Source organism: Cervus elaphus, chromosome 23, assembly GCF_910594005.1.
Source record: "Cervus elaphus chromosome 23, mCerEla1.1, whole genome shotgun sequence".
NCBI classification, from domain to species: Eukaryota; Metazoa; Chordata; class Mammalia; order Artiodactyla; family Cervidae; genus Cervus; species Cervus elaphus.
The window spans coordinates 45,246,061-45,259,766 of record NC_057837.1 but is presented as its reverse complement, the minus strand read 5'-3'; positions in this window follow the sequence as shown (position 1 = coordinate 45,259,766).

Sequence of the window (13,706 nt, the reverse complement as noted above, 5' to 3'; positions counted from 1 at the left end):
CCAATAGAAGAGTTATTGGGAAGTCTTTGGGGGCAATGTTGAAAAGAAAGATAAAATGAATTGATTCCTATGTTTATAGATAGAGCTTTGTTTAACATGTCTACCAAAATGTGTCCTTATTAGCTGTTATGTCTTTATGGCAGGTGCTTTTTACACTGATGAAGGAGTGACCATACTCACTTCGAACAGAACTGATCTCACTGACTTCCAGTTTCTGGTCCATCCTGTAAGGAGCTTAGAAGTCATAATGCCATCATTATAAGAAAAAGCAAAAAAACTGAGCAAACTGAAAATCAACAACTCTTCTTAGATTCAGCAAAGAATCAAGGCCACAGGGAAAACTACTGCCCTCGGTATTGGAAAGACAAGTGGACACAGAGAATCCCAACTTACTAGAGTGGAAATTCACAAGCCACAACCTCCACAAGAACACATTCCTTGTTCTCTTTACCCAGTACATCATGTCTAGCTTTCAACAGAAAATCACAAGGCAATTAAAAGACAAAACACAAAAGCAAGCATCAGAACCACCTTAAGTTATATGCCAGGGGTGCTGGAACCATCAGAGCCATGATTACAATATCAAGGTCTAATACACACCTTATCTTACTCACTTTTCATAGGACAGGAGTCCCTATGACTCTCCTGTGTCTGAGTTTGCATGCAAATAATCCCCTAAGAAAAGGAACATGACTTAGAAATGTAGACTCAAGAAGGCAGAGGAACTCTTTATAATAGAAGGGTGTTGTTTTTTCAAAAAAGAGAAAGAACAAAGCAAAGTGGAATTGACCCACCCGTGTGCCTATTCAAGCCCAGGAGGCTGCAGAGGTTTCTTTCAGCCACTCTGCCCGTGGCTCCCCTATGCCTGCATGATTTCCATGCCCTTGTCCTCCACTCACCATGCAGAAGACACCTCTCTGCTCTAGCTCCCACTAAACAGTCAGGCGATCGTGTGATGCTCTCTGTGGCTATTCTGAATTCTCTGCTTCCTTATATTGGTGGGAATCACAGTGTGGACTCACAGAGACTTCCCCTGCAGCCTGGATCATGGAACAAACATCTCACTTCATCTCAGGTGTTGGCTATGGGCTAGTCAACGTGATTTTGTTGTTCAAGATTCAGAAATAGAACTTGCATTGCCTGTGAGACAAGGAAAACTCTATAAAAGAGCTTCCGTGCGAACACAGAACCCAGGGTTCAGGGCAGCGCCTTCCTCGGCCACGGGTCTGTTGGAGAAAATCCTGTCCTGACGGTGGGGAGGGGGCAGTAACTCAGAGTCCCTGCTTTGTCCTGGGGATCCAGACATTCAGTGTGCTTGTTTACGAGAAGCCCACTCACAGTTTGACTTTTTTCTCTGTATATTGAAAAGCAGGGACTAATTTTAGACACATAATCACAGACTTTACGTTCTTCCATTCTTCTCAACTTATTTATCACAGTATCTATGACAACTTTATTTTCGTCCATCTATGTTGGAAACATACTGAATCGAGTTCAAAATCAAAGTAGTCATTTCATATGCTATTAATAGCCATACTACACTCCTTAAGTTCAAAGGAGAAAAACACCTATTTAGAAACTACAAAATATGTATGTTACATATGTCAGAATTCCTTTCTGTATTCGTGTTACAGCCAAATCCAAGGATTTAAGATTAAATTTTAACTGATGATTGAATTACTAAAGATCCATCAGGAAATTAGAGATATATATGAAAACAATATATATTTTTAAGAGTTCCCTAGAATAAAAAATTCACATAATTTAATTCATATATATGATTTTTCTAATAATTGCTACAATCTCTATGCATGTAAAGCTAGAAATGATAAAATCCATCAAAAAAACCATGAAAGCACTTTTAATTCTCTCTAAACCCTTTCATGATTTCAAGTAGTTAAAGAGGCTCAGTTCAGTTCAGTTCAGTCGCTCAGTCATGTCTGACTCTTTGTGACCCCACGAATCGCAGCACGCCAGGCCTCCCTGTCTACCACCAACTCCCAGAGCTTACTCAAACTCATGTCCATCGAGTGGGTGATACCATCCAGCCATCTCATCCTCTGTTGTCCCCTTCTCCTCCAGCCCCCAATCTCTCCCAGCATCAGGGACTTTTCCAATGAGTCAACTCTTCGCATGAAACTCTTAAATTAATACAATACGTATACATATATAAAACAATATTACACATACACACAACAGAAGATATTTAAATAACATCTAGATTTAGGCTGGAAGAAATTTGAGATCGGCACCATCTCACTGGAAAGGCATGAGACAGAAAACACTTCTAAATTTATTCTAAGTTGCTTCTAAGTAGCTCAGCAAGAGATCTTCATGGAGACACAGCCTTAGAACAAGAATTGGATAAGTGCAAAAAGCACATTTCATGATTTTTAAGCTTATTGTGTTAGATCTTAAATTTCTAAGCAGCACTTATGACACAAATTCCTTTTAATTTCATTAATTTGAAAATACATACTTAATAAAATAAGCCTAATATTTTAAAAGAAAAGTTTGTCTTTCTTTTTCATATAAACCCCAATTTTGTCTTCTATTTTTGAGACAGCTCTGAGTCCTCCAGATGCTGCGCGGGGGCAGACTCTGCTTTCCTGATGTCTGTCTTAGTCCTTTTCCTCCTTATCAGGGCCGTCCCCGGGGAGGCCAGGACAGAGGCAGGACAGAGGTGCAACACGCATCAGCCAATTTGCTGCTCATTAGCTGCTCTGATGAAAGAGCTGATGGAAGGGAAGTGGTAACTACTAATTTAGGTGAGAGCTGAATAGTATCCACTGCCTGCACCCCATTAACATGGGTAATGAGAGTCGCCTTTAATACATCTCTTTTAATTTGTACTTCACTATTTTGGAATTTGTGAGAAGCCCACCGTGCCCAATTGGAACTCGGTTTCACACGACTGAAAAAGAAGTTTGCTAAATCAAAGAAGAATATAAATAGTCGTTAAGACAATTTTTTAAAGCAACGAATTAAAAGCTTTGAGAAATGAAGCCTTTGTGTCAGCTAAAGGGATCCACCACATGGTGAAACTAGTAAACTTGTAGGGACTTCCTCCAGCTCATCAAGTACCTCAGGCCCTTATTTGAAATTCCAAAATCCAGGGTTTAAAAGCCAACAGATTTTTTGTTTTTTGTTTTTTCTTAAGTCATTTGGTGGCAGCGCCTGGCTTAACCTGAAATAAATGGATGGTGAAATCTGGCCTGCTATGAGGTCATTAAACTTTCCTGAACTTGAGCAAAACTTGAAGGAATGACAGCCGTTTCTATCTCCCTGAGATAAAAATACGTCTCTATCTCCCTGAGATAAAAATCTCTGAAAATCAGGTTGCAACAATGTAAGTTGCCATTTTTGGTCAACAACAGGATACTAGCAGCTTCACAGGGTTCAGACTAATAACTATTTTAAACTTGGAGAAAGTCAAGTCCCTGAAAGGCATGACCCAAATAGGGACTCAGTCTGTGAGCGGCTGTGGAGCGTCTTCGGATGTGTCTTTCCTCAGAAGTTGGTCTCTTCCAGCATGGGAACAAAGGGCTCTTTAAGAAGACAAACCCTAGGCTGGCTCAGTGAGAACCAGCCTCTCCCAACCCAAGGCTGCCCTGAAAAGCCCCCTGAGAGTCTCTGTTTCATGGAGACGCCAGAGCCAGAGCAGTGCAATGGGGGCCAGGGTGGGGAGACAAGGCTCCTTGCTGTCTAGTATCTGACTGACGGGACTTCCCCTCCAGATCCTAATCACTAAAATTGGACACAGGAAAAGACCTGTTACAAATGGATGAAATATTTTAGCCACCAGCTGACACCTCAGAACATTCTCTGGATGGTACCTCTTTTCAGGATCACACACCCCTTTGCCTGCATCATCCCTCTGTTTGGGATTGCTCCCACTGGCATAATAATATACCAATATTTTCCTTTTAAAAAAAAAAGCTTTTATTGTCTGTACCTCATCCCTTTTTCTCCAGCTACCTACTTGTAACTTGTAACAGGAATCCTGTGAATAGTGCAGGTGAGGGAGAGATGCCCATGGTCATACCGTATGGTTCCTTTCTCTCTGTTCCTCCATAAACAACCTCAGTCATGCCTCTGCTGTCTTTTGGCCCCTAAAAATGCCTTTGCCACAGCACCTGACAGCCTTAGCTTGCCTGATACAGTGGTGAATTCTGTCTTCTTTCCACTTACCAATGGCCAGAGCAAATGGTCACTCTTTCCTTCTTGAATTTCCTCTTTGAGCTTCAGGCTACAACCTTCTTCTGATTTCCTTCCTACAAAAGGGGTCCTTTTGTTCAACACTTTCCTTGGTTTTTCTTCTCACTCTGTTGGATTCCCAAAGGTCATTTTACACACGTATTCGATGCTAATCTCCTTTCCTTCTCAAGTCACACTTTCCAATGGCCTGCTGTTGTCACCGTGAAATCACCGTGTATCAGTGAAAGAACTCAATATTCTCATTTCGCACTTTGACCCAGAAATTACATAGCCCATCTGGCTATCACCTTGAAGCCAGAAACTAGCAAACTTGCATCTCTAGCCCTAAACTCCCCTAAATTTCTGACCCATACATGCAGCTGCCAACCTGACATCTCTGCATGATTAGGGTCCCCAAGCATCATGTGATCACACAGTCTTCGGATTCACTACTAACTGACCCCTCCTGCTTCCTTCTCAACTCAACAAGCAGCAAGTGCATCTGTCCAGATGCTCAGAGCAAAACCATGGAGTCACCGCTGATTCCTCTTATTCTTTTATACAAATCATCCCCTTTACCAGAGAGACCTATGACCTCTGCCTGAACACATAAGCTATCCAGCATCTGATAACTTCTCAGCTTTTGCAAAGCCTTCCAACCAAGTCCCCTGCTTCACTTTTGTCCTCCTCACCATTCATTTTCCATAGAGAAAGCAAATGCTATTTTAAATGAATATTCTATCCTGCCACCCTCCTGCTTGCCCCAGGTCACACCACTGCACTCAGAGTAAAACCCAAGTCTTTACCCTGGTCCACACAATACCACCATGTCCTGCCCGCCTTCCCAATGGCAGCCCCATGGTTCTGCGTTCTGCACCAGGTACAATTAGTCTCCTCGTGATTACTCCTGTTTGTCCAGGGATTCATGTGTCTGAAAAACTCTGATCTCTGCATAACTGACTTGGTGTCATTTGAACCTCCCTTCAACATCCCTTTCTTGTCCCGTTGCTTGTTTACTTGTATAATCACAAGTTGCCTGTCTCCTTAATGTTAACTGATTTAATCACTGGAAATTAAATGTGTCAAGAGTAAAGATTCAGGCTGATGTGTTGGCCACGGACTGTGCTAGGCTCAGAGTGATGCTGTGAGCACAGTAAACCCTTAGTCGAGGCTTGTTGCGTGGAGGGATTTGACTGCTCTTGAGACGCATAAATATGTATCAACTGCCCACTTCTGCTCTCCAGAAGACACTTCTACAATTTCACTATTATATTTCCTAACACTGTAATTCATTAAAACACAAGGAACACTAACTTTTATCTGCTCTCAACCTTCAAAAGTCCTGAACCATCACATCACAGATGACAGACATCTGTTGGTATACACACCGTGCCCCTGGCGGGCAGCTTTGCTTTCTAGGTGAGTGCTAGTTCTCAATGGCTCAGTCATGTCCAACTCTTTGTGACCCCATGGACTATAGCCCACCAGGCTCCTCTGTCCATGGGATTCTCCAGGCAAGAAGAGTGGAGTGGATTGCCATGCCCTCCTCCAGGGATCTTCCCAACCCAGGAGTCGAACCCATGTCTCTTAGGTCTCAGCACTGGCATTCAGGTTCTTTAACACCAGCACCACCTTCAGACCTCATCAAAACATTAACTTTACACATCCAAGTTCTAATACTACATGATTCACCCATGCTCAGAAGTTTTCAAGGAGTTGTACATGTCCTTAATAGGACTCGGAATGCAGCTTGTGAGCAGTCATTGTTTTTAGGAAGAAGAAAGAGGCTTTAAAGTAAAGCTAAATGAAAAGTTCTTCTACACTGTAGAAAATGCTCCAGGTCTTAATGTTGTAACTTTCTCAATCATAAGCCTTGGACCTTTCACAGAGAGCAATTTCAGCCTCTGAAATGATGATGTGTTGTATTTCACAGCAAATTCTGAAGAGGGTTGCCAAGTACAGAACCCTGGAGACCAGCCAGCTTCAGAGAAACCCAGCCCTGGGAAGTGTGACAAAGTTCTGCTGAAGTCAGCCTCTGCTTGAGACAAATACTTTGAACACACATTCTCCTTGGCATCATCATTAGGAATAAGAGTGAAGACAAATGGAAAATAGACCAGAAACTGCCCTCTTGGCTCCATCCTTACCTGGAAGACCCAGGCCCAGCCATCATTTGATTCAGAACAATTGACAATTTCACTTCTTTACTGGTAGCCCTGCCTGCCTCTGGATCAGAAGCTCATTTTATTTAACATCTCTTCTTCATTAAATAAATTTGAAAAATATGAAAATTATAGAGAAGCAAATAAAACTACGCAATCTCACCACTGAAGTATACTCAAAGTATTCCTTTCAAGTCTTAATCCAAGGCATGAATTTAGGGGAAGTAACTTTGTTTTTACATACCTATGGGCATAGTCCATATAATTTTGTCTCATTTTTTTGCATAATATGATGGCATAAGCATTTTTCATGTTATTTTAAACACTTCATGCTTGGTAATAACAGGCACTTAGTATATAGTTGCAGTATAAATTAATTAAATGGCTTTATTACATGTCATCAAGTTACTATGCATAATTTACTCTAATATGACCTGATATTTGGTCAACTGAAAGACTCTCTCTTTTTTTCTTTGATTCTTTCCTCTGTACTTACACTAATTTCTCCTTAAGTATATTTCCTAAAAGGAACCGCTAAATCAAAGAGACTGATATGGGTATAGATAAGTCTTTATACATCTATCTATAGCTTCATCTAGTTCTTGATACACATAAAGAGCCCTCCACATAGGCTGAAAAAGAAGTTTAAGTTGTAAGAAAGAGAAATTAAACTATAAGCAAGGTGAAAAGACAGCCTTCAGAATGGGAGAAAATAATAGCAAATGAAGCAACTGACAAATAATTAATCTCAAAAATACACAAGCAACTCCTGCAGCTCAATTCCAAAAAACTAAGTGACCCAATCAAAAAAATGGGCCAAAGAAATAAACAGACATTTCTCCAAAGAAGACATACAGATGGCTAACAAACACATGAAAAAATGTTCAGCATCATTCATTATCAGAGAAATGCAAATCAAAACCACAATGAGGTACCATCTCACGCCGGTCAGAATGGCTGCTATCAAAAAGTCTACAAACAATAAATGCTGGAGAGGGTGTGGAAAAAAAGGAACCCTCTTACACTGTTGGTGGGAATGCAAACTAGACAGCCACTATGGAGAACAGTGTGGAGATTCCTTAAAAAACGGGAAGTAGAACTGCCAAACAACCCAGCAATCTCACTGTTGGTCATACACATTGAGGTAAGCAGAATGAAAAGAGACATGTATACCCCAGTGTTCATCGCAGCACTGTTTACAATAGCCAGAACATGGAAGCAACTTAGATGTCCATCGGCAGATGAATGCATAAGAAAGCTGTGGTACATATACACAATGGAATATTACTCAGCTATTAAAAAGAATGTAATTGAATCAGTACTAAGGTGTACTGAGGTGGATGAAACTGGAACCTATTATACAGATTGAAGTAAGTAAGAAAGAAAAACGCCAATAAAATATACTAACGCATATATATGGAATTTAGAAAGACAGTAACGATGACCCTATATGCAAGACAGCAAAAGAGACACAGATATAAAGAACAGACTTTTGGGCTCTGTTGGAGAACATGAGGGTGGGATGATTTGAGACAATAGCATTGAAACATGTTTGTTATCATATGTGAAATAGATTGCCAGTCCAGGTTCGATGCATGAGGCAGGGTGCTCAGGGCTGGTGCACTGGGATGACCCTGAGGGATGGGATGGGGAGGGAGGTGGGAGAGAGGGTCAGGATAGGGAACACATGTACACCCATGGCTGATTCATTTGAATGTATGGCAAAAACCATCACAATATTGTAAAGTAATTCAGTTCAGTTCAGTCACTCAGTCGTGTCCGACTCTTTGCGACCTCATGAACCGCAGCACGCCAGGTCTCCCTGTCCGTCACTAACTCCCAGAGTCCACCCAAACCCATGTCCATCTAGTCGGTGATGCCATCCAACCATCTCATCCTCTGTCATTCCCTCCTCCTGCTGCCCTAAGTCTTTCCCATCATCAGGGTCTTTTCCAATAAGTCAGCTCCTCATATCAGGTGGCCAAAGTATTGGAGTTTCAGCTTCAACATCAGTCCTTCCAATGAACACCCAGGACTGATCTCCTTTAGGATGAACTGGTTGGATCTCCTTGCAGTCCAAGGGACTCTCAAGAGTCTTCTCCAACACCACAGTTCAAAAGCATCAATTCTTCGGTGCTCAGCTTTCTTTATAGTCCAACTCTCACATCCATACATGACCACTGGAAAAACCATAGCCTTCACTAGGTGGACCTTTGTTGGCAAAGTAATGTCTCTGCTTTTTAATATGCTATCTAGGTTGGTCATAACTTTCCTTCCAAGGAATAAGCGTCTTTTAATTTCATGGCTGCAATCACCATCTGCCATGATTTTAGAGCCCAGAAAAACAAAGCCAGCCACTCTTTACAGTGTTTCCCCATCTATTTGCCATGAAGTGATGGGACCAGAAGCCATGATCTTAGTCTTCTGAATGTTGAGTTTTAAGCCAACTTTTTCATTCTCCTCTTTCACTTTCATCAAGAGGCTCATTAGTTCTTCTTCACTTTCTGCCATAAGGGTGGTGTTATCTGCATATCTCAGGTTATTGTTATTTCTCTCAGCAATCTTGATTCCAGCTGTGCTTCCTCCAGCCCAGCGTTTCTCATGATGTACTCTGCATATAAGTTTAATAAGCAGGGTGACAATATACAGGCTTGACATACTCCTTTTCCTATTTGGAACCAGTCTGTTGTTCCATGTCCAGTTCTAACTGTTGCTTCCTGACCTGCATACAGGTTTCTCAAGAGGCAGGTCAGGTGGTCTGGTATGCCCATCTCTTTCAGAATTTTCCACAGTTTATTGTGATCCACACAGTCAAAGTCTTTGGCATAGTCAGTAATGCAGAAATAGATGTTTTTCTGGAAATCTCTTGCTTTTTCGATGATCTAGTGGATGCTGGCAATTTGATCTCTGGTTCCTCTGCCTTTTCTAAAACGAGTTTGAACATCTGGAAGTTCACAGTTCACATATTGCTGAAGCCTGGCTTGGAGAATTTTAAGCATTACTTTACTAGCATGTGAGATGAGTGCAATTGTGCAGTAGTTTGAGTATTCTTTGGCATTTCCTTTCTTTGGGATTGGAATGAAAACTGACCTTTTCCAGTGCTGTGGCCACTGCTGAATTTTCCAAATTTGCTGGCATATTGAGTGCAACACTTTCATAGCATCGTCTTTCAGGATTTGAAATAGCTCAACTGGAATTCCATCACCTCCACTAGCTTTGTTCGTAGTGATGCTTCCTAAGGCCCACTTGACTTCACATTCCAGGATGTCTTGCTCTAGGTGAGTGATCACACCATCGTGATTATCTTGGTTATGAAGAACTTTTTTGTACAGTTCTTCTGTGTATTCTTGCCACCTCTTCTTGATATCTTCTGCTTCTGTCAGGTCCCTACCATTTCTGTCCTTTATTGGCCCATCTTTGCATGAAATATTCCCTTGGTATTTCTAATTTTCTTGACGAGATCTCTAGTCTTTCCCAATCTATTGTTTTCCTTTATTTCTTTGCTTGATCTCTGAGGAAGGCTTTCTTTTTTTTTTTTTGAGGAAGGCTTTCTTATCTCTCCTTGCTATTCTTTGGAACTCTGCCTTCAAATGGGAATATCTTTCCTTTTCTCCTTTGCTTTTCACTTCTCTTCTTTTCACAGCTATTCATAAGGCCTCCTCAGACAGCCATTTTGCTTTTTTGCATTTCTTTTTCTTGGGGATAGTCTTGATTCCTGTCTCCTGTACAATGTCACAAACCTCCATCCATAGTTCATCAGGCACTCTGTCTATCAGATCTAGTCCCTTAAGTCTATTTCTCACTTCCACTGTATAATCATAAGGGATTTAATTTAGGTCATACCTGAATGGTTTAGTGGTTTTCTCCACTTTCTTCAATTTAAGTCTGAATTTGGAAATAAGGAGTTCATGATCTGAGCCCCACTCAACTCCTGGTCTTGTTTTTGCTGACTGTATAGAGCTTCTCCATTTTTGGCTGCAAAGAATATAATCAATCTGATTTCAGTGTCAACCATCTGGTGATGTCCATGTATAGAGTCTTCTCTTGTGTTGTTGGAAGAGGATATTTGCTATGACCAGTGCATTCTCTTGGCAGAACTCTATTAGCCTTTGCCCTGCTTCATTCTGTACTCCAAGGCCAAATTTGCCTGTTACTCCAGGAGTCTCTTGACTTCCTACTTTTGCATTCCAGTCCCCTATAATGAAAAGGACATCTTTTTTGGGTGTTAGTTCTAGAAGGTCTTGTAGGTCTTCATAGAACTGTTCAACTTCAGCTTCTTCAGTGTTACTGGTCAGGGCATAGGCTTGGATTACCACGATACTGAATGGTTTGCCTTGGAAATGAACAGAGATAAAGTAATTAGCCTCCATTTAAAATAAATGGAAAAAAAAAAAGAGAAATTAAAGGGTGGAGTTAATTTTAGAAAGTCCCACAAACCAGGTAGCCCTTGACACCATTTCAACAGCCTGAAATTTTCCAGTAATACTTCCATGCCAGCCAGCATCTTTTCAGGTCTTGCCAACCCTATACCACCTCCTTGTCCAGTCAACTGCATGAACGCAATGACACCACCACTTCTGAGACTCAGGGCTTAGCCAGCCCCCATCAACATGGTCAGATACTACCTGCTTTGTTTATTTTTCCTCCAAACCCTGATGCATTGTTTGCTGTTGTGGTTGGACAGGCTGACCTTCAGTAACATCATGTGTCCAAGTGTCTAAACCTAGCTCTTAGTCTGGCTCATACACACACATGGAACCCCTTCATCCTACTCTTGCTTTTCTAAGGATTTCCACCCTTCCAGGTCTACTTGGAGGAACCCTGCTCCCCGAGACTTGGCTTGCCAGCTGTAGAACAGACCCCTCTCCCTTCCTCTGAATTCACAATCTTCTGCCTGCATCTGTCTAATTCCATTCGAACAGTTATGTTTTGAAATGTTACCCACACTGCCCCAGGCACTGTGTCACTCCAGCTAGATTGTAATCTCCTGGAAACCAGAGATTCTGCCTTGATTTCTTCCATATCTTCCCAGACCTTAGCTCTCAGTCCAGGGCTATGAACAAAGATTAATCTCCTCCAAAAGACAAATGAATCTGGTCACGCATTTTTCTGCTGTCAGAGATGCAGTCTTGGTGGGAGGGAGCTTCCTTTCTCTGTCTCCCTTTCCCAGAGAGATACCAGCAGGACCCCCTTGGGGCTCCTGGGCCCTAAAGCCTGTGTCCCCCATTCCTTGATTATAGGAAATAGACTTCATTCAATCCCAAAGACCTTCCCTGAGTTCCAACAGGCAGGTTCAAACAGATGCTAATTAGGGGAGGGAGGAGCAGCCTAGAGAAACTGTAGTGCCCCTAGGGGCAGGTCCTGGTTCATGCTCAAGGGATCAGTTCAGTTCAGTTGCTCAGTCGTGTCTAACGCTTTGCAAACCCATGGACTGCAGCACACCAGGCTTCCCTGTCTATCACCAACTCCTGGAGATTGTTCAAACTCAAGGGATACACACAATGTATCAAGGGATACATGGCTCAAGGGATACACACAACCATGTCTTTGAACTGTTTTGCCAATACTGAAACCCCTACCAGGTGGGAGAAGTTAACTGTGTGCTTCCCACAAGCACGAAGGCCCAGAAGGGCTGTAACCGGAAGGATGATGATGTTGACTCCCACTTACCTCACCATCAACCGATCAGAAGAATCCACAAGCTTATCATGCCCTCTTTGAACCATTACTGTCAGACTCCTCATTACCGTGCCCCCCACCCCGTTTGGGACACACAGTTTTGAGGACAGTAGCCCACTGTGGCCCCCCATTGCCTGGCAAAGCTATAAAGGTATTCTTCTCGACTTCATCCAGAACTCGGTCTCGGAGAATTAACTCAGTGTTGGGGCACAGATGCTGGCTTCAGCTTCAAGAGGAAGACACTCATGAAAACAGCCCTCTGGACTCCCTGCCCTTCCTCCTGCCTGAGGAAACTGATGATAGATCTAGAGGAAGATCTAGGTCTGCCCAACTTCTCTGACTGTGGAAACCAGCTGCCAGCAGGGTCCTGCCCCTCCCTGCTAGGATTCTTAGAGGCAGACCTGCTGGCGTCTGGTCAATGCAGCTCGTTTATTATGAAGTGGTGGACAAGTCTTCTTAATCTGGAGGTGAAATAGGAACACGACCACTGGCTGAACACCACGGTCCTCAGCAGGTTTTTCACATCTGTATCTGCCCGATTTGATTGTCTGTTTCTAGACTGATTTCAAATTTTCATGGAGAAGAGAGAGATTAATTGGATCCCTTCTGCCTCTCTGACACAACAGTGCCCATCAGCTCTTCATACACCTCTTCTGGTCACCACCCCACTGGTAGAACCTCAGGCACCCAGGCCCCCCGGCCATTCCTGGGTCACAGAGAGCAGAGTCTCAGGCAGGACCCTGCCTCAGGCTCAAAGGGATGAGGAGAATTGTCTCTGGCTGTTCAAGGCTGTAAGAACAGAAAGAAGCTCTCAGGAAACCTTTGGGCAGTGCTTGGAATGCTCAAGTGAGGAAACTCCTTCCCAGCCAGGGGTGAGAGTTCTCCAGCCACCACTGCTCCCCTAACTCTTAAAAGACCTCTCATCCGCCTCTCCCATCTAGCATCACCTTCAGGGAAGACCAATCAACGTTCAAAGTGGCCAACCCAACCCAGAAGCAAATGCCAATGAGCTGGAGAGGATCATTTTTTTAGACTAATTCCCCAGAGCTGGCCACAGTCCTGCCTCCCCAGCTCCCTGTGGGTATCTGGGCTTCAGGAGGAAAGTATAAGACAGAAAGAAAAACTGGAACGCTCTGCAAGTGGGAAACTCTGGAGCAGAGCTCAGTGGAAAATGTATCCTCATATATATTTCCTTTAAGTGAGTAAATGTTTTCCCATCGTCTAGAGAAGAAATCCTAGAAACGTCTCCAAGAATAGAGCTGATTATTTTGAAGAAAGTCGTGCAGGAAATTTAAAACAATGATTACATTTAACATCGGAAATTGGCTGCTGTTGTGCACATTTAGATTCTCATTGCATAAGAATGTTCTTTGCATATTTTGTCTAAATAAAGCACACACTGGTATGATCAGCTATTTCAATGAGGGTGAGCACTTGGGGTCTCTCATTTGAAGAACGAGCTTTTCAACATGTTTCTAAAAGTGTGCTTTTCTGGCTAGCAAATAATCTACATTTTTTATATGTCCCCAAAATGATTTACATTATCCTCCTTTTAAAAATATTGTAACTATGTATTGACATGATAAAGTATGATTTGATTCTACTATCAACTCATATTTCCATGAAGAATATTTCCTCCTTTTAAAAAAATGCAAGAAAAACAAAGGA